General features: G+C 43.7%; 1 pseudogene across 1 annotated transcript in view; it reads left to right on the plus strand.

The window, feature by feature from the left end:
- LOC147886863 (uncharacterized) overlaps positions 1-22,930 on the plus strand; it is a 69,582-nt pseudogene that overhangs the window by 7,832 nt on the left and 38,820 nt on the right. Inside the window, exons 10-11 of the transcript XR_015543219.1 lie at positions 3,235-3,300; positions 3,459-3,503. The product of XR_015543219.1 is annotated as an uncharacterized LOC147886863 (transcript). The remainder of the gene's footprint in view (positions 1-3,234; positions 3,301-3,458; positions 3,504-22,930) is intronic.

Genomic DNA, 22,930 nt, shown 5'->3' on the forward strand with positions numbered 1-22,930 from the left:
GAGCAGAAAGGTTTATAAAGGGTAGAAATTTGTTGGAAGGTATTGTCAACATCTGCAAGGGATGTGAATATGCAAGACAAAGACAAGACATCTGCTTTCTCAAAGTTGACTTTCACAAGGCTAATGAAGTATGGCGCATCCCCTGCAGTTCTTCAGAGCCTGCTTGCTAGGCTTCTTGTGTTTCACCCTGGTCACGCCGCTCTGGAAGGCCTTACCCAAGGTGTCTGGGACTCCATCCGTTGCCTTGGCCTGCTTTGCGCTCTCTGTGGGTGAGCAGCCCTCTGCTCTGGGCAGGACTGTGGGAGGTTCTTGCATAGACCCCCCGGCAGCACGAGCAAAGTGTCCCCTCTGCCTGCATCGTAAGCATTGTCCTTGCAGCTCCGAGATCTCAATGTGTTGCCTGAACTGGCTGCCATCAAGTGTCTCAAGAAAGATCTCCTTTGGAAGAATCTCTGCGCACTCGACTATCAGCCTGAGTCGAGGGACTCCGTCATCTACTACCACTATCGCTGCCTTCTGATATGGCAACTCTATCACGGTGCCAAAATCTGCCCCAATGGAGTGAAGGTTGGGCCGGGAGCCGCAGAAAGCGAAGGGTCACGGACAGGGAGGCACATGGTGTGTCAAATCCATGTCATCAACATTGAACCCATGGTACTTGGGAATGAGATAAACACGATGAGGCCCAAGAGGAGAGGCATTCACTCCACAAATGGAGGAGGAAGACCCCTCTCCCATGGATGGTAACCTCTTGGATGTGGTCACCCTCCAGAGCTAAGCTCGCCTAAATCCAATCGTGCACCTGCCTCTTTGTTGGCGTGAGACCAAGTATCTTGCCCACCGCTACTCTATCCTAAAGTGACTGAACTGCTTTCTTAACCTAGTGCTTGTCTTCTGGAGAGAGAAGAATCTTAACGTCTTGGGGAGTCAAGGGTGTTGCCATGTGAGCCCCTCTAGCCAGACCACTGGTCACCACCAACATTCGATCTTTAAAAGAAATAAGCATTGGCGCTACGCTGCCAGAAGGAGAAAGAAAAGGAAAAAAAGAGGAGACTAGGTGAAGACTGAGGCCCTCTCAACAGGCCCCTAAGGCTTGCTGTAAAAAAAACCAGCAGAAAGGGAGCTCTCAGCAAAGGTAAGAAGATTCAGAAGACCCTCAAATACATCTGCCAAAAACCTCAAAAAAAGAGCCCACAGCCAACCAAGGAAGGATTGACTATGGGGCTTCTCCCGGTTGCAAAGTACAAATAGCTCGAAAAAGGGCCCTTGACGTCCTCGAAACTTTCCAAAAGGGAGCACACAATAGAGGGCTGAAAGGCAGCTTTTACAACAGGCCTCCCAAGAAAGGGACCTATAGCAAAGGCACTAGCCACCCCTGGATGCCAGGGAAGTGGCCAACTGCCAAGGTGGTCGGCCAATAGAGGAGCCACCAGATGTAAGAAAGCCACCGAAAGTGGCCTAGGGGGAGCGCAATAACAGCTCCTGGGGAGCCCGGGCTTCAACTGGTTGCCCATGGAGCCCGAGAGGCGGCTAGAGCTCTCCTGGCCATTGACCAGGAGGCAGAAGGCTGCACGGGCCAACTAGGTACTTCGAGGAGTAAGGCAAACAAGGGGGTAGGAGCAAAGGCGTGCCAACATCAAGGGGGGTGCACCAATGGCGAGGGAGGAGGAGGGGGAACCAAGGGAGAGGAGAGGCAAAAGGAGGAGGCTGAGGCAAGGGGTGAGGGGCCAACGAGCAGCGAGCAGGAGAGAAGACAATTGTCACTTGATGTTCATTTACGACGGTAAGACATTGGTTAAACTCTCAATCTAAAGACACGGTTGTCAAATCTCAGAATGAGAGATGGGGATGCAGTGAAATTTTAATAAGATCAAGATGCTTACAAACAGATTGACTAAGAATGGCTTTGAAAAGGAAGACCTAGAGTTTGTTAAACGGTTAGTCTAGAGTCTACCCCCATCCTTTGAGAGCCTCACGGTGGCAATGATTGCCATAGGCACACTTATCAAGTTTGATGAACTGATACGCCTATTGATCCAAGAGGAGGATTGGAGAAAAGGACTAGGGCATTGGTAGCAAAGACGCACCATATGCGGATCAAAGGCAAGATGTCTCAGAAGAATACACAATATGCTGGAAGTTCTTTGGCCCAAGCCTAGACAAAAAAAGAACAATCAAGGTCAACAAAGACAACGGTCTTATGCCAAGCAGAAGCTAGCTGCAAAGAGAAACTAAAGTGTTATGATTGTGGTAAACTTGGGCCCATTACCAGAGATTGTCTTAACAAGTCAAAGAATGGCAAGAAATAGTTCAAGGCACATGTGGGAGAAGTAGAGTATGCTTATGAAGGGTCAAAAAGAGGTGCAAGAATGTCAATTGTGACAAATAGGTCATGCAAAGACCTTGGACATCTCAAGGAAATCAAATTATGCACAGCTTGGCTGCATCAAAGAAACCTAACCGAGATGTGTGGACAGTGGACTTAGGTGCATCACAACACGTGTTGTAGACATGACTAGCTCACGAAGCCTCATGCAGTCAGGGGAGCTCCAAGAGACAATCATCCACTTATAGTCAAAGGAATTGGTGACATACAAGTTTAGCTTCCAAACGGTAAAATCAAATGCATTTGTGATGTTCTTTATGTACCAAGACTTGCCATAAATCTACTGTCAATTCTTTATGTGCCAGGACAAAACACTAATCTCTACGATTTTTCGCCTAGTTCCAACCCAAAGCACTTGCATAGTCCCTTTTCTCATTTTCGTACTTTCTACCCTCCCCTTTGCCTCCATGCCCCCTGTTTTTGCAGTATCCCCAACGTTTATTGTTCAGTCTTATAACCCCTGCCTCCGCCATTCCAAGCACCTCTTAGAACCCTCACAATTAAAATTCATTAGGTTTTAGTTTTTTGTGATATAATCCTCCATTTCTTTTCTTATGGAGCACTATTTACATTATGTATTTCAACATATAAATGGTACATTATGATGAATCAATTGTCGTTAAAAATCAATGTTGTGAAAAACGTCCTAGATAAAAATTTGAGATAGATGGCTTTGTCTTTTATGTAGAGATTTTAACTGTTAAAACAATGTTATAAATTTTAACTGTTCCTTGTCAATTACTTTTCAAGGAAACTCACAAACTTCAGATGGAGCCCTCTTCAGCCTATCCGTAAAATAACTAGAGAAAGAACCTACCGGATTAACCTAAGCCATATATTTGCAACAGGAATTGATATCTAAGAAGGCTGATCGGGATGAGCTGCTTCAGCTGCATGACACTATTCACCGTCAGGTTTTATGAAGCATCTTAAATGAATTTCTGCAAAGTGTTCGTATGTTCTCTAGAAGAAGTGGATTAAGACTATATATATCATCCGAGTAAGACTTTAAAATGGTAGGTAAGAAATCATCGAGGACTCATACATGGAGTTTTTTTGTCCTCTGTAGCAGAGAGCTGAGAACCCTCATGTACCAGTCGAAGGCTTTCATAATGAGGTACTTCATTTTAAAATTTGTGAAATGGCATGTGTAAAAGAGGGAATTTGCTTGAAAATATTCCCATACAACTAGTGATGGCACTTAGCCACACATTGTGAGATAAAGCTATGATGAGTAATTTTCATTTTCTTTCTTCTTCATTCATAATTTTGTAACCAACTTGCCACAAAAAGATTGAGTACAGATCTATTTGTCTGAGTGTACATGTAGACATCAGCATGTGTGCATGAAGTAGAGGGAGAAATAGAGAGAGGGGGGAAGAGGGGAAGGGGGGGGGGGGGGGGGGGGGCTCTAATGGTGATGTAGGTTTTTGATAGAATACTTGCTGCTATGAGTTTCAGTTTCAAAGCGTCAAGATTCTGCCAGCCCAATCACGTAGCATCCTTTGGGCGAATGTTCAACTTTCCCATCGGCTTTGCCTTCATTGCCTATTTAATGTTGCAAATACACAAAGAATCAACACCATTTGAGCTCATGTCAATAGCGCTTTCCAAATATTGTACTTGCAGTGGAGCTTCAGTTTCAGCCTGATGGAAGGCATTTATTCAGATCTACATGGTTTCTTCTATCTCTATCGACATGGATCCCAACGAGACGAGGCCTCGACATGACCGTGACCCAGAACCCGTGACCCAACAGCTCAGATAGAGGGTCGACACACAGATCACACTTGGAGACATCCCCTCCTTGTTTAGAGTTGGAGCGCGACCGACGGGGGTCACAGTAGCCCTGGTTAGACGTAGAGCTACGACCAAGAGACGTGCTAGCCTGCGCACCTCTGAGTGGCCGACAACACTCTATTGCCGACTTCATGCCTCCACTGCCTCATCCATCCTGATATCTTGCTGTTGCTGGGGATGATGATGATATTGATGATGATGCTGAGATTGATATATAGTCGACCACCGACATCACTATGTTGTACTTAGGACTTAGTACTGCCATTCTTCATTTTTGGCATTTTGCATTTTTGCATTGGTATGGACGCTCGTTTAGTAGCTCCACTACCACAGCTCGTTGTATCAGGATTTTCACAGTCTCATAGACCCATCGGTCTTATAAAGACTTTAATAAACTTTCTTTCTTTCTTTCTTTCTATCCCTTGTGTGAACTGTTATTGGTAAAAGGTTGCTTCCACTGATGTGCATTGTGCATGCATGGTGAATTCTGTCACATGGCGTCAGAGCCATGTGAGATCTTGGTTAAAGAAAACCTAGAGAAGATGATAAATCAGTTCACCTATACCATAGATGCCTCCCAACGGACCTGAAGAAGCTGATTTTCATCAACAAGGCGGAAAGATTCAGCCAAGGACAACCTTGAGCTCAAGAAGGCCTACCTGGTGGTGTAGGTGTATAAGAGGAGAAGGAATCCAATTTAGAAGATCAAGGTCATCTATGTCCCTTCCTCCTTGCTCATCCCTCCTCTAGCCGCCCCTCTCAGTAGCCTCCTCTTCCTCACCTAATCCGCCCCCCCTCCCCTTGCTTGTTTTCCTACCCAACGTCCAACGTCCCTTGAATTGTTCCACTCTGCCTCCCAGCCCCTTCCCCCCCACTTTTGCTGCCCCTTCTGACTCTCACTCCTCTCAACCCACCTCTTCTCTCAGTTCTCTCACTCACTCACTCCACTCACTCAAACTTACACACCGCATACAAACACAAATGCTCTCCCATTTCTTCACTCACTCACTACTCTCTCACTTACACACACACACACACACACACCTGTTTTTTTTTTGAAAGAGGAATTCATTTGTCATTATACAACAAAAACTAGTCCCCAAGAAGGGAACATCCGGCTACAAACATCAAAATATATCATTATATGACAAGAAAATAGGATAATCAAGATCCTGTACATGTTGACAATCATAAAAGGATTGCCGTGGAGATGCCCAAAAGAAATGATACTTGGCCAAGGAAGGATCATCAAAGACCCAATGGTTACAATTCTTCCATAGGGTCCATAGTGCCCAATAATGACCCCAATAAAAGACAAGATCATATCCCTACTTACAGGCTGAAAAACAAACAACCAGAATTGCTGCCAATCTGCCAAAGCAAGCATTTGGGAAATGAGCCTAAAGCCATTACTATAGCAAAAGAAAGACATCATGAGATTCAAGGAAATGCCAAACAGATGAGGCATAGACTCCTGTAAGGACTGACATTGTCTACAATTGGCAGGAGCAATGTGACGACGATGCAAGCCCGGTTCAGATGGAAGAACCTCAGTCAAACTTGCCATTAAAAAAACTTTTGCTGAAGAGGGAGTTTTGAAACGCAATGTGAGGAAATTTTTCCGCCACCACCAAGAGAGCCACCACCAAGAGAGGGTGGTGTCATAGACAAAATGCGATTGGCATGAAGAGAAACCCAAGGAGGCAGCAAAACCTTATACAAAGATGCAACCATGATATCAGCCAATGGTAGTGCATGGCAAACATGATCATTCGATTGGAGAACCCAGTCTTTGAGGTGGCCAAGAATCTCAAGATGAGGTATTGTCTAAAAGTCATGGAGCATCATGACAATAAATGCCATAGGAGGGGGCCTATACTGTTGTCCCAAAACTGTTGTCCCAAAGCATACTACAGCTCGTGGAAAAAGAGATCACCATACCTGCAGCATCAAGCACATCATCCACAAGGCAAATTCCTTTGGATCAAAGAAAATAAAAATGGCGAGGATCCTACAAAGCCAATGGAGGTGTGAACACCTTCGACAAATGAAGGCTCTCGGCATGCAAGAAGTTTCCTACGAGAGTATCCATGCCATTCCATTTAAGGTGGGAAAGTAGGTGCCTCCAAGTAGAAAGCGAGCGAGTGACATCCCCATGCATTTTACGTCAACAAAGGTGATCCACTAAAAGCAGCTTGAGTGCTTTTCGTCGATAGCATAACTGCCATAAAATCTCCACGATATCAGGCATAAAACATGGGAAACATTACCAAGGGCATCTAAAACTGGATATAGGCAACGATAATCGAGTGAACTATGCGATAGCAGACATGTAATGGCACATGTAATGACCAGCTGGCCAACTTCCAGTATTCCAACTTCTTCCTAAGCATGTCCAGCACCTAATCATTTGGTGACACACTCACATTTGTCACACACACACACACTTTTTTTTGTGAAATCTTTGATTGATTATATTATATGAGTAGCAACCTCAAAATAAGGTGCTACAATTACATCAACTAAAAATTTTAGTATATTCCAAAAAGACCTCATGATCTATGCAGCGGGTCTGCAAGCAATCAAAGAAAGATTGCTGCAGAGAACGCCTAAAAAAGCCAAACAAAGAGAAAGTAGAATCACCAAAGACTTTACAATTCCTATATGTCCATAAAGTCCATAGTGCCCAGTAGCGAACCCAAACGAAGAAAAGATGAAACTCCGGTTTGGATGGATGAAACCCAAATGGCCAGAAGAACTTTCCAAACGGAACAAATGGGAATCTCACTCGCAGGCACTGTCGAAGTAGATAAGAAAACTCACGAGAGCACAGACAATGCCAAAACAAGTGAGGCACAGTCTCCGAAGAAGCACAACATATGTGGCACAGTGCAGAAGCAATGTGTCAATGAGCTAATAACTGTCCAGATGGAAACACTCCCAAAAGAACTCGCCAAAAGAAAATCTGTTGCCGAAGCGGTACTTTATAGGCCCAAAGTTGCTGTAATCTTTTCCTCCACCACTTGGTTGGGCGATGCATTCGCCAAACAAACTGAAACCCAAGGTTGAGGCAAAAGGATTTTATACAATGCAGGTACAATAATCTGAGATAGCCTCAAAGGACGAGAAGAGGACATTGGAGAAGTCAAAGTCCAATCTTCCAGCCGGTCCTAGAGTTCCAAAGGAGGAATCGGAACAAAAGGTGAAAGCATAGAAGTAATTTGTCGCCACAAAGGACAATAATGAGAGCCCAATCCATATGTAATAGTTGCTAGAGAAAAGGGAAGCATAGTACTAGCATCTCTATAACATCAGCAACCGAGGTGATGCCTTTAAACGAGACAAAGTAGGAACGTCGAGGTTTCTGTAAAGCCAAGGGAGGCTGAAAGACTTTCGACCAGTGAATGCTTTTAGCTCTCAAAGAATTCCCAAGCAAAGATTGCCGTCCATTCCATTCTAGATGAGAAAGAACATGCTTCCAGTCAAGAAGTAAGCACGAGACAAAAGGGTAGCCAGGCAAAGTGCCATCAGTTCAGCCAAAAAAGAAATCCTAGTGATCGAGTTGCCAATGACCAACTGCAGAAATACTGATATGAGTGACCAAAGTCCTAATCATAAGAGCCCAAGGCTGATCACCTTGCAGAAATTGCAGCAACATTTTACCCCTGTGGGCAAGAATATGCACATGAATATCCGTGATGTTCAATCCACCATGCATCTTGGGAGAAAAAATGTGATGCATCGAAAGCAACTTGAGATTTTTTCTGCCATGTTTGGATCGCCAGAATATTTCCATAAAGACAGACATGAAAGATGTAAGATATGCCTTAGTGAACATGATCAATGGCAAGTAAAATTGAATATATGCCACAAGGATGGACTGCACTATTCGAAGACGAACGTGCAAAGGCCAAGTTGCCAATTTCCAATACTCAAGCTTTTTTCAAAGATTAGCCAAAACCCAATCAGTTTGTTGTCGGCGAGTGAGTTCCCACCCCAAAGGGTAACCAAGATGACGAACAAACTGAGTGGGTGGAATGATGTCCCCGGGCCATAATAGACTATGCCAGTCTTTGGAATGCATAGAGAGCAGCTCAGACTTCTGAAAATTAACATGAAGACCAGCTGCCAAACCATAAACAGAGAAGGCTTGCATCAAAGCACCAAGATCATGGAGCGTATTCTTCGGGGTAAAGAAAGAATCATCAGCATAAGCTTGAGCAACCATGTTGCGATTAGCATCCAATTCCAAGCCATGAAGTGATCCTGTAGCAACAAGATGATCAATATATTACAGCATAGGATGAGTAGCAATGGCATACAATAAAGCACTGAGAGGGCATCCCTGGCGGACCAAACAACGAAGAGTCCACTCATCAGAGATATCCCCAGAAAGAATGCGAGCCGCATTGCTATCTCTGTAAAGCCAGTAAATAACCTGCTGCATTTTTTGTCCAAACCCCAAAGCTCGCATAGTTTGCGAGATGAAATCCCATTGAACTGTGTCAAAGGCTTTTGCAATATCTACCTGCAAGAGTAGAACATCCTGCTGTGTGTATTTGGCATATTCAATCCCAATATAAGCATTGGCAATGTTATCTGTGATATGGCGATGTGGAACAAAGCCATATTGGGAGGGATGCAACCATTATGCAAATAACCTTTGATCCGGCAATGATCTTGTAAATGATCTTGCCCCATGGTATGACTTCTTTTTATTCCAAAAAAAGAGACTTTTATTAAGTATGAATGAAACTCCGCAAGTAAAACTCAAGGGAAAAGTATATCATGCAAGGCATGAGAAAACAAAACCCAAACAAGGTAAAATCAAACTCCTATAGGTGAAAATGCTAGTGGGGATTTTGAGAAGAATGAGGAGGCGCTCCACTCCCTCAAGAAGAAAACCTTCCTCCTGGTTGAGGCTGCTCATGAAGACTATATCGTCCCTCAAATGGCTACGAAGGTGTGTACCGCTTTTTTCCCAGATACTAGCCAATGTATTTGCGGGGTGAAACCATCCAAAACCTTTGTACATTTGGACCTCCAAATATGCCACACTGATATGCTCCACCAGGATCTCCCATGAAGTATCCAAAGATGCATGCGCAGCCTGTAGGTCTGTACAGAGAGCCAACAACATCAACCAAATGTCATTAAACTCAAAGAGCCCAAGAAGATTCATGTTTCTCGTTGAAACGAAAGAGCCCAAGAAGAGAAAGCTTGCTATCGCTCCCCAAGAGGAGATTGCTCAATGGTATGACTTTGGTATAGAGATATCTACAATGATATGGTGTTGTAGGCCATAAGTCAACTATATGGTTGACCAGTACTTAGGTACTATATATACCAAGTACTTGTATTGTTTCATTTGAACATTTCAGTTGGAGTTCACTTGTGTTCGCAACTCTTCTCCATTCTTGTTCCTACATGTGGTATCAGACCATCCGTCACTAGAGTCCATTCCCGTGCTTGCTTTCAGACTCCTGCAAGCTTGGTGCTCTAGTTTTGTTCTTCTCACATTCTATTCCGTTTCAGCTCCCATAGCTTGCATTCGACCCCGGCAGCCCACATTTTGCTCCAGTTCAGTCCGGTGCCTCGTTTCATCACTAGAGTCCATCCCCATGCTTGCTTTAAGACTCCCGCAAGCTTGGTGTCCTAGTTTTGTTCTTGGTTGCCCACATTCTGTTCTGTTTCAGCTCCCATAGCTCGCATTCGACCCCGGCAGCCCACATTTTGCTCTAGTTCAGTCCGGTGCCTCGTTTCATCGCCAGAAACAGCCTAGCGGCTGTTTTTTGACTTTTTGAGGTCTTTTCAAAATTTCAGAGCTGCCCGCAAACAAACAAACCTGTCCCGCACCATTTCGGATTGGGGGGGGTTTTTGCAAAATTTTAACCGTATAGTTGTACGGACATCCGTACGACCATACGAATCTATACGGATAGCTGTGTGACAGTGCCAAGAGTCCGTACGACTTGTCAGAAGGCGATTCCGAGCATTTTTTGGAATTTTTGCTCAGATCTGGACTCTTTTCAATTCCAGGATAGTTTCGAGAACTTCTCTTGCCTATATTGCAAGTGCATTGCAAGGTACATTGTTCATTTGAACTGTTACACAGCTTGAGGCTATTTTGGGCAGTTGTTTTTAGTGGGTACAACTTCTACAGGTTGTTTGCATCTCTTCCAGATTTGCATTTGGATTCCCATTGTGTTGGTGGGTGCAAGATTTGTGGCTGGAACAAGCCTTTTTGGTGCTTACTGAGCTTGAATTTATAAACCTTGGGACTCATTGACAGCTACTTGCAGTTGAAATTGCAATCTAGCACGTGAAGTGCTTCAGAATATTGCAATTTGCGCCAGTGCTTGGCCGGTTTTTGGGGCAGAAGTACTTTGCATTTGGGCCATTGTTTGGCTGCAATTTTTTGGGGCAGAAGTACAGTGCTTGATTGCATTTTGTATCCCGGAAGGGGATTGTGATTGAGCAGATTTTTGCACTTATTATCTCAGTAGGGATTGGGCTTAGTGCAAGCAGTTTTTGGGACAAATTTACTACTATTTCAGAGCAGCCACTATCAGTATATGCCACTGAAGCGATTGCATAGCAGTTAGTTGCATTTCAGGTGCCCATTTGTTGCCTTTCTTTGCAGATTTATTTGAGGTATTCTCGAGCCAGTATCATGTCTCTTTCATAGAACTTTGGGACCATGACTGAGGCCGACAAGTTGGATGGCCCCAACTATGCTTTGTGGTCATTTACACTCAAGAATATCTTGGTTGGAAAGGGCTTATGGGACATTGTGAATGGTGATGAGGCTAGACTTGCTGGGTCTAGCATGAGTGCATCATCCACTTCGACCACTACCACTCGGTCTTCTACTACTGCTCCCATGCAAGATCAAAAGAGGTTTGATCGCAGGGATGTCCAAGCGTTTGCCTTTGATTGCATTGTTTGTGAAGACACACATTAAGTCCACTATCAAGTCTTGCAAGACTTCAAAGGGAGCTTGGGATAGAGTGAAAAGTATGTGGAATGTGAAGAATGAAGCAAGAAGCGTTGCTTTGAATAAAAGACTCAATGACTTGTTCATGCAGGAAGGTCAAACTATTTTACTTCATATTGCAAAGATTACTCACATTCGGATGAGCTTGCAGCTATTGATAAGGATATAGAAGACAAGGAATTTGTCTCTATCACCCTCAATAGTCTGGCACCCTCATATGATATGTTTGTTACTTCCTTGACTATTATGCTCAAGGCTGCTCCACTTAGTTTTGAGGAGTTAGGTGACTTGCTCTTACAGGAAGAAATGCGGACTTCCAATTCATCCCATTCGAGTGAGCAAGCACTTGCCACTCATGGAAAGGGTAAATTTTAGAAAAAGACCAGCCATGCTTATCAGCCTGAGAAGGAGGGGAATGCAAACACAAATGCAGGGAATGCTAATAAAGGTGCAAAGGTGAAGAAAGGCAAATGCAATTATTGCAAGAAGCCTGGTCATTACATTACTGAGTGCTAGAAAAGGATTACCAATGACAAAAAGAGGCAAGGCACAAGCAGTAATTATGTGGTACCATCTGAAAATGCCAATGCTTCACCGTCTCATGCAAACTTTGCACAAGAGGGAAAGGATTATGTGTTTATTGCATTTCAGGATAGCTTTGGTGCTAGGGGGGATTTAGTTGCACATGATGCTTCTCTTGCTTCATCTGGGGATTCTTCATTTACTGCCATAGATACTTGGTATCTAGATAGTGGTGCATCAAAGCACATGACTCATAGGAAAGAGTGGTTTGAAGAAATCAAACATATTCATGGCCGACATGTTACTTGTGCCAATGATGCCACTCAGGACATCACAAGAGTGGGAGATGTTCTCATCTTTTGGATTCAAGAAAGAAAAAGTATATCCGTAATGTCTGATATGTTCCTGACTTGAGAAAAAAGCTTGTTTTTATTCCATGCATGGCTCATGATCAGCACATGCTTGTGGAATTCCAAAATGATCAATGCAAGATCAAGGATTCAAAGAAAGGGTATGAGATTGTGGCTACCGGTTCTTATGAGGCTAGCATGGGTCTTTAAAAGCTTGATGCTCAGCCCGATAATCAGCATGCTATGGTTGTCTCTTCTTCTACTCCAGGTGATTTATGGCATGCCAGGTTTGGTCATGCACATCACAGAGCTTTGGCATATTTGCATAATCATAATATGGTTGAAGGATTGCCAAAATTACAGCAGCCCGCTCAAGAGGTGTGTGAAGCTTGTGCTCTTGGAAAGTTGCATCGCCTACCGTTCCAAAAGGATGGTCCAGGTTCAATAAGAGCACAAAGGGTTTTGCAGATTGTGCATAGCGATGTTTGTGGACCAATGAATGTCACAACCCATAGAGAGTATCGGTATTTTGTCACATTCATTGATGATTATTCCAGGTTCACTTGGCTCTTTCTCTTGAAAAGCAAATCTGAAGTGTTCAATTGGTTTAAGGAGTTCAAAGCATTGACTGAGAACCAAACCACTGCCCTACACAAGCATTGGTTGATAGGACACCTTTTGAGGCATTTTATGGATACAAGTCCAAGGTGAATCATTTACGAGTGTTTGGGTTTGTTGCATATGCTTTGGTACCAGCTGAAAATCGATCTAAGCTTGATGATAAAAGCATTAGATTCATCTTTGTGGAGTATAGCACTGTGAGGGTTATTTTCCCTTGAATGTTTCAAATTTGCAACAACCTCATGGGGAGGGACAGCCCAATATTTGGAAGCATTATCAGTGCTGTGCAAAGAATGTTATTCGAGATGCACTTCTAGACGCTATTCCCAACGGAACAGCTGAGAATTCAGTTCCTAGATGGGCTAGGTTGACACTTGTAGATGCTAAAGATCAGCCTATATTGGGGAGAACCAGGGCTAGCACTAAGAATGCCAAGAAGGAGGTGAATTTTGCTCTCATGACCCAAGTGATGGAAGCTGAAACTGAGCCTCAACGCTTTGAGGATGCTCAAGGCAATCCAGCATGGTAGAAAGCCATGGAAGCTGAGATTAGATCCATTCAAAAGAATGCTAAATGGGACTTGGTTGATGCGCCCATTGGTAAGAATGTGGTTGGCACAAAATGGATCTACAAAATCAAGTACCACACTGATGGTATAGTTGAGAAGTACAAAGACCGGTTGGTTGCAAAGGGGTATGCACAAGAAGAGGGGATAGATTATGAGGAGACTTTTGCTCCGGTGGCCAAGATGACTACCATTCACTCTGTCATCTCTCTTGCTGTGTTTTATGGATGGTCAATGTACCAGATGGATGTCAAGACCGCCTTCCTCAACGGGGATCTCAAGGAGGAGGTCTACGTGCATCAGCCCCAGGGTTTGGTTGTTTAGGGACAAGCGCACAAGGTATGCAAGCTCAGGAAAGCCTTGTATGGCTGAAGCAAGCGCCTCGTGCATGGTATCATAAGATACATCAGTTCTTGCTGTCCCAGGGCTTTGTGAACACTCACACAGAGCCAAATTTATATGTATAGCAACAGAAATCAGATCTGGTCTTGCTGGTTCTTTATGTTGATGACATCATACTCACTAGCAATAATTCTCAGCAAATTGTAGCAGTGCAGTGTAAGAACAAAGTGGAGACAGGTTGTGAACACAAGTGAGCAAGAGTGCACACACAAGAAAGCTCCAATAGAAATGTTCAAATGAAACAATACAAGTACTTGGGGTATATAGTACCCAAGTACTACTGGTCAACCATAGGGTTGACTTTATGCCTACAACACCATATCTTTGTAATCTCTTACAAATCCCCCCAAGATATGGCTGAAAGTACCCTGGAAACATCTCAGGTGTACCCTACAGTACCTAAAGTACCATGGTTGCACAAATACCTATGGGAGTATACGAAAACAATGTCATTGTGAATCACTTCACAACCCCCCTTGACATTGTGAGAATGTCTCTGATCCCCAAGCCATGTTGATGTCGTAAGAAAAGATCTGTTGACATGGCTTTGGTGAAGATATCCGCCACATTGTCCTCAGATGGACAATAGTGAAGGCATCAAAAATACAATCCCGTACATAATGATAATGATTTTCAATGTGTTTCATGCAAGCATGAAAGACAGGATTGTTGGCTATGGCAATGCAACTCTGGTTGTCACAAAAGATAGAGTTTGCTTCGCCATCCTGTGTATGATGCAAGTCATGCAAAAGCTTCCTTAACCACATTACCTCCGTAGTGGCTGAATTTGCATCTTTATACTCTGCTTCACTGGAGGAAAGAGAGACTCGCTCTTGCTTCTTACTGAGCCATGAGATACAGGCTGAACCCAATGAGAAGCAATAGCCAGTAGTGGACCGTCTGTCGTCAATATCCCCTAACCAATCTGAGTCGGTGAAACCACTTAGCCCTAGATCACAATCTGAAGCATAATGCAAGCCAAGAGAGAGAGTGCCATGGACATATTTGAGAATCCTCTTTACTACATTTCAATGTGTGATCGTGGGACAATGCATGAACTGGCTCAAAGGCCCTGTGGCGTAGGCAATATCAGGCTGTGTGGAGCATAGATATATCAAACTGCCAACCAATTGCCTGTACAAAGTGCCATCAAACTTTTCAGCAACATCATGCTTACTCAGCTAGAGTCCCTTTTCAAATGGAGTAGCCACAGGCTTATAGTTCTCCATTTTTAATTTCTGCAATAACCCCTTCGAATACTTTGTCTATGACATAGAAATCCAATCATGGGTCTGCTAAAACTCAATGCCAAGACAATAATGCAATAGGCCCAAATCTGTCATGTCAAAGTTGTGACATAAAAAGGACTGCACTGCTATAATTTGCTGCAAATCACTGCCAGTGAGTATGATGTCATCCACATATAGTACCAACATGACCAATTCTGATTGTTGTTGCCGAACATACAGATTTGTCTCTGTATGAGTGTTTACGAAGCCCTAGGACAGCAAAAACTGATGTATCTTCTGATACCACGCACGAGGTGCTTGCTTCAGCCCATATAGAGCCTTCCTGAGCTTGCATACCTTGTGCTCTTGTCCCTTCACCTCAAAACCTTGGGGCTGATGTATATAGACCTCCTCTTTAAGATCTCCATTGAGGAAAGCGGTCTTGACATCCATCTGGTACACTGACCAACCATAAAACGCAACAAGAGAGATGACAGAACGAATGGTGGTCATCTTGGCCACTGGAGCAAAAGTCTCCTCATAATCTAATGGTGATGTAGGTTTTTGATAGAATACTTGCTGCTATGAGTTTCAGTTTCAAAGCGTCAAGATTCTGCCAGCCCAATCACGTAGCATCCTTTGGGCGAATGTTCAACTTTCCCATCGGCTTTGCCTTCATTGCCTATTTAATGTTGCAAATACACAAAGAATCAACACCATTTGAGCTCATGTCAATAGCGCTTTCCAAATATTGTACTTGCAGTGGAGCTTCAGTTTCAGCCTGATGGAAGGCATTTATTCAGATCTACATGGTTTCTTCTATCTCTATCGACATGGATCCCAACGAGACGAGGCCTCGACATGACCGTGACCCAGAACCCGTGACCCAACAGCTTAGATAGAGGGTCGACACACAGATCACACTTGGAGACATCCCCTCCTTGTTTAGAGTTGGAGCGCGACCGACGGGGGTCACAGTAGCCCTGGTTAGACGTAGAGCTACGACCAAGAGACGTGCTAGCCTGCGCACCTCTGAGTGGCCGACAACACTCTATTGCCGACTTCATGCCTCCACTGCCTCATCCATCCTGATATCTTGCTGTTGCTGGGGATGATGATGATATTGATGATGATGCTGAGATTGATATATAGTCGACCACCGACATCACTATGTTGTACTTAGGACTTAGTACTGCCATTCTTCATTTTTGGCATTTTGCATTTTTGCATTGGTATGGACGCTCGTTTAGTAGCTCCACTACCACAGCTCGTTGTATCAGGATTTTCACAGTCTCATAGACCCATCGGTCTTATAAAGACTTTAATAAACTTTCTTTCTTTCTTTCTTTCTATCCCTTGTGTGAACTGTTATTGGTAAAAGGTTGCTTCCACTGATGTGCATTGTGCATGCATGGTGAATTCTGTCACATGGCGTCAGAGCCATGTGAGATCTTGGTTAAAGAAAACCTAGAGAAGATGATAAATCAGTTCACCTATACCATAGATGCCTCCCAACGGACCTGAAGAAGCTGATTTTCATCAACAAGGCGGAAAGATTCAGCCAAGGACAACCTTGAGCTCAAGAAGGCCTACCTGGTGGTGTAGGTGTATAAGAGGAGAAGGAATCCAATTTAGAAGATCAAGGTCATCTATGTCCCTTCCTCCTTGCTCATCCCTCCTCTAGCCGCCCCTCTCAGTAGCCTCCTCTTCCTCACCTAATCCGCCCCCCCTCCCCTTGCTTGTTTTCCTACCCAACGTCCAACGTCCCTTGAATTGTTCCACTCTGCCTCCCAGCCCCTTCCCCCCCACTTTTGCTGCCCCTTCTGACTCTCACTCCTCTCAACCCACCTCTTCTCTCAGTTCTCTCACTCACTCACTCCACTCACTCAAACTTACACACCGCATACAAACACAAATGCTCTCCCATTTCTTCACTCACTCACTACTCTCTCACTTACACACACACACACACACACACCTGTTTTTTTTTTGAAAGAGGAATTCATTTGTCATTATACAACAAAAACTAGTCCCCAAGAAGGGAACATCCGGCTACAAACATCAAAATATATCATTATATGACAAGAAAATAGGATAATCAAGATCCTGTACATGTTGACAATCATAAAAGGATTGCCGTGGAGATGCCCAAAAGAAATGATACTTGGCCAAGGAAGGATCATCAAAGACCCAATGGTTACAATTCTTCCATAGGGTCCATAGTGCCCAATAATGACCCCAATAAAAGACAAGATCATATCCCTACTTACAGGCTGAAAAACAAACAACCAGAATTGCTGCCAATCTGCCAAAGCAAGCATTTGGGAAATGAGCCTAAAGCCATTACTATAGCAAAAGAAAGACATCATGAGATTCAAGGAAATGCCAAACAGATGAGGCATAGACTCCTGTAAGGACTGACATTGTCTACAATTGGCAGGAGCAATGTGACGACGATGCAAGCCCGGTTCAGATGGAAGAACCTCAGTCAAACTTGCCATTAAAAAAACTTTTGCTGAAGAGGGAGTTTTGAAACGCAATGTGAGGAAATTTTTCCGCCACCACCAAGAGAGCCACCACCAAGAGAGGGTGGTGTCATAGACAAAATGCGATTGGCATGAAGAGAAACCCAAGGAGGCAGCAAAACCTTATACAAAGATGCAACCATGATATCAGCCAATGGTAGTGCATGGCAAACATGATCATTCGATTGGAGAACCCAGTCTTTGAGGTGGCCAAGAATCTCAAGATGAGGTATTGTCTAAAAGTCATGGAGCATCATGACAATAAATGCCATAGGAGGGGGCCTATACTGTTGTCCCAAAACTGTTGTCCCAAAGCATACTACAGCTCGTGGAAAAAGAGATCACCATACCTGCAGCATCAAGCACATCATCCACAAGGCAAATTCCTTTGGATCAAAGAAAATAAAAATGGCGAGGATCCTACAAAGCCAATGGAGGTGTGAACACCTTCGACAAATGAAGGCTCTCGGCATGCAAGAAGTTTCCTACGAGAGTATCCATGCCATTCCATTTAAGGTGGGAAAGTAGGTGCCTCCAAGTAGAAAGCGAGCGAGTGACATCCCCATGCATTTTACGTCAACAAAGGTGATCCACTAAAAGCAGCTTGAGTGCTTTTCGTCGATAGCATAACTGCCATAAAATCTCCACGATATCAGGCATAAAACATGGGAAACATTACCAAGGGCATCTAAAACTGGATATAGGCAACGATAATCGAGTGAACTATGCGATAGCAGACATGTAATGGCACATGTAATGACCAGCTGGCCAACTTCCAGTATTCCAACTTCTTCCTAAGCATGTCCAGCACCTAATCATTTGGTGACACACTCACATTTGTCACACACACACACACTTTTTTTTGTGAAATCTTTGATTGATTATATTATATGAGTAGCAACCTCAAAATAAGGTGCTACAATTACATCAACTAAAAATTTTAGTATATTCCAAAAAGACCTCATGATCTATGCAGCGGGTCTGCAAGCAATCAAAGAAAGATTGCTGCAGAGAACGCCTAAAAAAGCCAAACAAAGAGAAAGTAGAATCACCAAAGACTTTACAATTCCTATATGTCCATAAAGTCCATAGTGCCCAGTAGCGAACCCAAACGAAGAAAAGATGAAACTCCGGTTTGGATGGATGAAACCCAAATGGCCAGAAGAACTTTCCAAACGGAACAAATGGGAATCTCACTCGCAGGCACTGTCGAAGTAGATAAGAAAACTCACGAGAGCACAGACAATGCCAAAACAAGTGAGGCACAGTCTCCGAAGAAGCACAACATATGTGGCACAGTGCAGAAGCAATGTGTCAATGAGCTAATAACTGTCCAGATGGAAACACTCCCAAAAGAACTCGCCAAAAGAAAATCTGTTGCCGAAGCGGTACTTTATAGGCCCAAAGTTGCTGTAATCTTTTCCTCCACCACTTGGTTGGGCGATGCATTCGCCAAACAAACTGAAACCCAAGGTTGAGGCAAAAGGATTTTATACAATGCAGGTACAATAATCTGAGATAGCCTCAAAGGACGAGAAGAGGACATTGGAGAAGTCAAAGTCCAATCTTCCAGCCGGTCCTAGAGTTCCAAAGGAGGAATCGGAACAAAAGGTGAAAGCATAGAAGTAATTTGTCGCCACAAAGGACAATAATGAGAGCCCAATCCATATGTAATAGTTGCTAGAGAAAAGGGAAGCATAGTACTAGCATCTCTATAACATCAGCAACCGAGGTGATGCCTTTAAACGAGACAAAGTAGGAACGTCGAGGTTTCTGTAAAGCCAAGGGAGGCTGAAAGACTTTCGACCAGTGAATGCTTTTAGCTCTCAAAGAATTCCCAAGCAAAGATTGCCGTCCATTCCATTCTAGATGAGAAAGAACATGCTTCCAGTCAAGAAGTAAGCACGAGACAAAAGGGTAGCCAGGCAAAGTGCCATCAGTTCAGCCAAAAAAGAAATCCTAGTGATCGAGTTGCCAATGACCAACTGCAGAAATACTGATATGAGTGACCAAAGTCCTAATCATAAGAGCCCAAGGCTGATCACCTTGCAGAAATTGCAGCAACATTTTACCCCTGTGGGCAAGAATATGCACATGAATATCCGTGATGTTCAATCCACCATGCATCTTGGGAGAAAAAATGTGATGCATCGAAAGCAACTTGAGATTTTTTCTGCCATGTTTGGATCGCCAGAATATTTCCATAAAGACAGACATGAAAGATGTAAGATATGCCTTAGTGAACATGATCAATGGCAAGTAAAATTGAATATATGCCACAAGGATGGACTGCACTATTCGAAGACGAACGTGCAAAGGCCAAGTTGCCAATTTCCAATACTCAAGCTTTTTTCAAAGATTAGCCAAAACCCAATCAGTTTGTTGTCGGCGAGTGAGTTCCCACCCCAAAGGGTAACCAAGATGACGAACAAACTGAGTGGGTGGAATGATGTCCCCGGGCCATAATAGACTATGCCAGTCTTTGGAATGCATAGAGAGCAGCTCAGACTTCTGAAAATTAACATGAAGACCAGCTGCCAAACCATAAACAGAGAAGGCTTGCATCAAAGCACCAAGATCATGGAGCGTATTCTTCGGGGTAAAGAAAGAATCATCAGCATAAGCTTGAGCAACCATGTTGCGATTAGCATCCAATTCCAAGCCATGAAGTGATCCTGTAGCAACAAGATGATCAATATATTACAGCATAGGATGAGTAGCAATGGCATACAATAAAGCACTGAGAGGGCATCCCTGGCGGACCAAACAACGAAGAGTCCACTCATCAGAGATATCCCCAGAAAGAATGCGAGCCGCATTGCTATCTCTGTAAAGCCAGTAAATAACCTGCTGCATTTTTTGTCCAAACCCCAAAGCTCGCATAGTTTGCGAGATGAAATCCCATTGAACTGTGTCAAAGGCTTTTGCAATATCTACCTGCAAGAGTAGAACATCCTGCTGTGTGTATTTGGCATATTCAATCCCAATATAAGCATTGGCAATGTTATCTGTGATATGGCGATGTGGAACAAAGCCATATTGGGAGGGATGCAACCATTATGCAAATAACCTTTGATCCGGCAATGATCTTGTAAATGATCTTGCCCCATGGTATGACTTCTTTTTATTCCAAAAAAAGAGACTTTTATTAAGTATGAATGAAACTCCGCAAGTAAAACTCAAGGGAAAAGTATATCATGCAAGGCATGAGAAAACAAAACCCAAACAAGGTAAAATCAAACTCCTATAGGTGAAAATGCTAGTGGGGATTTTGAGAAGAATGAGGAGGCGCTCCACTCCCTCAAGAAGAAAACCTTCCTCCTGGTTGAGGCTGCTCATGAAGACTATATCGTCCCTCAAATGGCTACGAAGGTGTGTACCGCTTTTTTCCCAGATACTAGCCAATGTATTTGCGGGGTGAAACCATCCAAAACCTTTGTACATTTGGACCTCCAAATATGCCACACTGATATGCTCACCAGGATCTCCCATGAAGTATCCAAAGATGCATGCGCAGCCTGTAGGTCTGTACAGAGAGCCAACAACATCAACCAAATGTCATTAAACTCAAAGAGCCCAAGAAGATTCATGTTTCTCGTTGAAACGAAAGAGCCCAAGAAGAGAAAGCTTGCTATCGCTCCCCAAGAGGAGATTGCTCAATGGTATGACTTTGGTATAGAGATATCTACAATGATATGGTGTTGTAGGCCATAAGTCAACTATATGGTTGACCAGTACTTAGGTACTATATATACCAAGTACTTGTATTGTTTCATTTGAACATTTCAGTTGGAGTTCACTTGTGTTCGCAACTCTTCTCCATTCTTGTTCCTACATGTGGTATCAGACCATCCGTCACTAGAGTCCATTCCCGTGCTTGCTTTCAGACTCCTGCAAGCTTGGTGCTCTAGTTTTGTTCTTCTCACATTCTATTCCGTTTCAGCTCCCATAGCTTGCATTCGACCCCGGCAGCCCACATTTTGCTCCAGTTCAGTCCGGTGCCTCGTTTCATCACTAGAGTCCATCCCCATGCTTGCTTTAAGACTCCCGCAAGCTTGGTGTCCTAGTTTTGTTCTTGGTTGCCCACATTCTGTTCTGTTTCAGCTCCCATAGCTCGCATTCGACCCCGGCAGCCCACATTTTGCTCTAGTTCAGTCCGGTGCCTCGTTTCATCGCCAGAAACAGCCTAGCGGCTGTTTTTTGACTTTTTGAGGTCTTTTCAAAATTTCAGAGCTGCCCGCAAACAAACAAACCTGTCCCGCACCATTTCGGATTGGGGGGGGTTTTTGCAAAATTTTAACCGTATAGTTGTACGGACATCCGTACGACCATACGAATCTATACGGATAGCTGTGTGACAGTGCCAAGAGTCCGTACGACTTGTCAGAAGGCGATTCCGAGCATTTTTTGGAATTTTTGCTCAGATCTGGACTCTTTTCAATTCCAGGATAGTTTCGAGAACTTCTCTTGCCTATATTGCAAGTGCATTGCAAGGTACATTGTTCATTTGAACTGTTACACAGCTTGAGGCTATTTTGGGCAGTTGTTTTTAGTGGGTACAACTTCTACAGGTTGTTTGCATCTCTTCCAGATTTGCATTTGGATTCCCATTGTGTTGGTGGGTGCAAGATTTGTGGCTGGAACAAGCCTTTTTGGTGCTTACTGAGCTTGAATTTATAAACCTTGGGACTCATTGACAGCTACTTGCAGTTGAAATTGCAATCTAGCACGTGAAGTGCTTCAGAATATTGCAATTTGCGCCAGTGCTTGGCCGGTTTTTGGGGCAGAAGTACTTTGCATTTGGGCCATTGTTTGGCTGCAATTTTTTGGGGCAGAAGTACAGTGCTTGATTGCATTTTGTATCCCGGAAGGGGATTGTGATTGAGCAGATTTTTGCACTTATTATCTCAGTAGGGATTGGGCTTAGTGCAAGCAGTTTTTGGGACAAATTTACTACTATTTCAGAGCAGCCACTATCAGTATATGCCACTGAAGCGATTGCATAGCAGTTAGTTGCATTTCAGGTGCCCATTTGTTGCCTTTCTTTGCAGATTTATTTGAGGTATTCTCGAGCCAGTATCATGTCTCTTTCATAGAACTTTGGGACCATGACTGAGGCCGACAAGTTGGATGGCCCCAACTATGCTTTGTGGTCATTTACACTCAAGAATATCTTGGTTGGAAAGGGCTTATGGGACATTGTGAATGGTGATGAGGCTAGACTTGCTGGGTCTAGCATGAGTGCATCATCCACTTCGACCACTACCACTCGGTCTTCTACTACTGCTCCCATGCAAGATCAAAAGAGGTTTGATCGCAGGGATGTCCAAGCGTTTGCCTTTGATTGCATTGTTTGTGAAGACACACATTAAGTCCACTATCAAGTCTTGCAAGACTTCAAAGGGAGCTTGGGATAGAGTGAAAAGTATGTGGAATGTGAAGAATGAAGCAAGAAGCGTTGCTTTGAATAAAAGACTCAATGACTTGTTCATGCAGGAAGGTCAAACTATTTTACTTCATATTGCAAAGATTA

Source organism: Dipteris shenzhenensis, chromosome 23, assembly GCF_047967505.1.
Source record: "Dipteris shenzhenensis isolate YYH24624 ecotype China chromosome 23, Dip_SZ_1.0, whole genome shotgun sequence".
Taxonomy (NCBI): Eukaryota; Viridiplantae; Streptophyta; class Polypodiopsida; order Gleicheniales; family Dipteridaceae; genus Dipteris; species Dipteris shenzhenensis.